This window comes from Jatropha curcas, chromosome 1 (assembly GCF_041381405.1).
Source record: "Jatropha curcas cultivar XTBG-Jc1 chromosome 1, XTBG_Jcur_1.0, whole genome shotgun sequence".
NCBI lineage: Eukaryota > Viridiplantae > Streptophyta > Magnoliopsida > Malpighiales > Euphorbiaceae > Jatropha > Jatropha curcas.
Genome location: NC_143151.1, coordinates 6,884,532 through 6,888,196, shown reverse-complemented (window position 1 = coordinate 6,888,196; position 3,665 = coordinate 6,884,532). Strand labels below are relative to the sequence as shown.

At 27.1% G+C, this 3,665-nt stretch overlaps 1 pseudogene; it reads left to right on the top strand.

Moving 5' to 3' along the window:
- Positions 1 to 984: 984 nt before the first annotated feature.
- Positions 985 to 2,482, top strand: LOC149498900 (uncharacterized; annotated as a pseudogene).
- Positions 2,483 to 3,665: the final 1,183 nt, after the last annotated feature.

Here is a 3,665-nt window from a genome sequence, read left to right as displayed (position 1 = left end):
TTATTATTCTTATCTCAATTGTCAATCATTCTCTCTCCAATAATGTAAGACTATAATTACGTCATTTCCAAATGATAAAACTACTGTAAAAGATTAATTAAAAGAGGGTCTCTCTCTTCTCCAAAAAAAACTAAAAGATTAATTATTACAAATTTTATTCCTCCAAAATTTTAGATTTGATTCGGCCAAAAATTTATATGTGTAATTATTGAACAGTAAAACACTAAGAGTCCTAAAAATTCATAAGACAAAAACAAAATGGCTACAACACCTGACAATGAAATTTTAGATCTTAATAAGAGTCCTATACATTATGATACTGATGATGAAGTTAGAGAAGAGGAAACGCATATTGACTTGCCAAATCACAATCTTGATTTTTTGTCAGTTCCTAACCTCAACCTCTACCCGAATTCTCAAGTGAAGGTTAGTCCAGTTCATTGTTTATGATGTTCAATTTTGCCAAATTATAACAGGTTTTTTTTTTTTTTTTTGAATTGTTGATTAAAGCTCATTTCACTTTCTTCCATTCAATTGGATTATAAATGATCTGAATGAATCTCTTTTCACATATTCAGATATTTCATCTGCTTTACAAATTTATCTTATAAATTTCACTGCAAAACATGTTTCATCTAGAATATTGTATTTAGCCAATGTTTTGCTTATACATTTTATGGCCGTGATTTGTTAAGATTTTGGAAAATGGCAACAGAGTTGCACATATTCATATGTTTTCCTTAGAATTTGCTGGTCATGTTGCTGTTGCTTTTAAGATTTTATATACTTACTCTTTTAATATTGGCTTGACTAACTTACTCTTTTAACGTTACTAGCAAAATATTTTTTACCTTCTATTAGCTTATTTTTTTCTCAATATTTAATCATAGTCTTATATGCTTAGGTTTCATTTTGCATTATTTTAATAGATGAGAATGAAATATATAAAGGGCTATTGCAATCACCAAGTCAAAATAAAAAAAAGAAAAAATGTGTAATGATGAACGCCGAGCTATATATGATATGCTTCTACAAAAAAAGTATTGATGGAAAATTCAGAGAAGAAGTGACAATTATGGTGGCATCAAACTTTAATGTCCGTATACAAACTGTTCAACGCATTTGGAAATAATCGAAAAATGGAGAAAGACAAGCTTTTGTATCACAAAGAAAGACAGAAAATTATGGTCGCAAGAGAATTGAGTTTGACTTTAGCAGAATCCATGAGGTCCCTTTACATAAGAGAACAACTATTCGGTCTCTAGCTTGTTCTTTAGACATGAAAAAGAGCACAATGTTTAGATGTCTCAGATTAAGACATATACGACGACATTCAAATGCTATAAAACCTTTTTTGATGGAAGAAAACAAGAGACCTCGATTGCAGTTTTGTATATCAATGCTTGATAATGGTAGCATACAACGTGATCCAATTTTCAGTGGGATGTATAACATCATCATATCGATGAGAAGTGGTTCTATATGACAAAAAAATTTGAGAATTACTACTTGTTACCGGATGAAGGAGATCCATTACGCACTTGTAAAAGCAAAAATTTTATTGGAAAAGTCATGTTTTTGGTTGCTATAGCTCGTCCAAGGTTTGATGCACAAGGAATTAAGCTTTTCTCTAGAAAAATTGGTGTTACAATGAGCCGGCTAAAAGGACGAGCGTCAATAGAGCTGCATGTACTCTAGAGACAAAACCGATAACTTCAGTAAACAGAGAAGTTATAAAATCATACTGAATTGAAAAGATTATACCTACTATCAAGGCAAAATGGCCAAGAGAGGATTCAAATCCGAGTATTTTTTTCCATGGGAAAAAAGGAAAAATGATAAAAAAAGGAAAATATAAAAATTTTTTTCCATCAATTCAATTTAATAAAAATTAAGAATCCTAAGATTATCAAATCCGATAAACTAAACTCAAGTTATCTAGCTTTTCCAACACTCGATTTTAAGTTTTGTATTGACATTTTTTAAAAAAATTTAGCAATTCTTTAATAAAAAATATAACTAGAATACATCATAATATTTCCAACGTAATAAAAACTATAAGCAAAAAATTAAAACCATATGCTTGGAGACAATTTTGGCAAAAAAAATTAATTAACTCAGAGACAGAGTTAGGATAATTATTTTAGAGAGCCAAATGAAATTTTTTTAAAATTTTTAAGGGGGCTAAATGTAATTTTCCAACGTAATATTTTTTATACTGAATTCTTTCTTTGTAATCTTCTTGAAGGATTATTTGTATTAATTATCTTTGTTTTAATGCTTCCAAGTATAAATTCTCTTAAGAGTTTTCATTCTATGAAGCCTAGAACAAAGATGTTAAGTAGTTAAAGATTTTTGGAGTTCTCTTTTCATACTAATGTATTGTGAGGTTTTTCCAGATTTTTCACTTAACATTCATAGGATAGGTTGGAGATTTTTGGGTAAGCCTAATGACTTGAGTCTAGTTGCCTTTGAATGTTAAGTTTTTCCTAGATATGTTAAAAATTAATTAAATATTTTATTTGCTGATAAAAAAAAATTATTAGAAAAAGAGGGAGAAAGCAATTACATTTCTTTTCTCTTTATTCATTATAATTATTAAAAAAGGTCTACTATATATTTGCCTTGATCATGCTAAAAAATAAGTTTAATAAGATGAATGAGAAATAATACCTTATTATTAAATTAAAAAATAAAATAAAATTATCAGGCTTCAATGTTCAAAATAAATTTACATGGATATAATTTTTATTTTTTTAGAATTTAAAAATTCAATAATATCACTTGGTTTTTGATCTCATTCTTATATTAAACTAGTCATACTTCCGCATGTTATCGGATTTAATGCATAAAAATTGTTTACTATAAGTTAAAACTATATTATTTTTACATTTAAAGATATTTTTAATATTTATGTTATTAGTTATTTATTGTATTTTATCTATATATTCAATGGATGTTGAGAGTGCCAATAATTAACAAGGGGACAAGGTTAGTACCTCAATAATTCAATGCATCTCTTATAATATAAAAGACTTAGCTTTTATTTGGATTGGTGCAACTTTAGATAAAAAGATGAAAGAGACTCTCCTTTTATTTCGAAAAAGAAAAAAAATAATAATAATAAACGGACAATATTAAATGGAAAAGAAAATAAAAAAATCTAAAAAATTATAATTTATCTCTTTAAGCATATTTTTAATAAAATGAAAGAAGAATGAAAACTTTATTTAAAAAAATAAGAATAAAACAAATTTCTTTCCTTCTTTCAGAGTATTCCATTCAAACAATCAAGGAAGACAAATTTTCCTCCGATGATATTTTCTTCCTATTATTTTTTTCTGATTTAATTTCTTTCCTCTCCTAAAAATATTTCCAAACAAGGTTTAAAGATTCAGGTTTTTAATTTTTTAATAAGGAGGTTCAACCGGCCAAAACAGTATTGTGGCTTACATAGTGCGATAGCTATTCCTTTGACTCACCAAACTCTTGTGATTGAGATGATTTGAACCTGAACTATTTGGCTCTTCATAAGTTACAAGACCAAACAGATCAGGTATGACTCACTTTAAATTTTAAATTTTAATAATTTTTAAAATATTTTTTAATTTATTAAAAAAAGATACGAAAAGCAATCATATCTCTTTTTTTAAAAATTATAATCC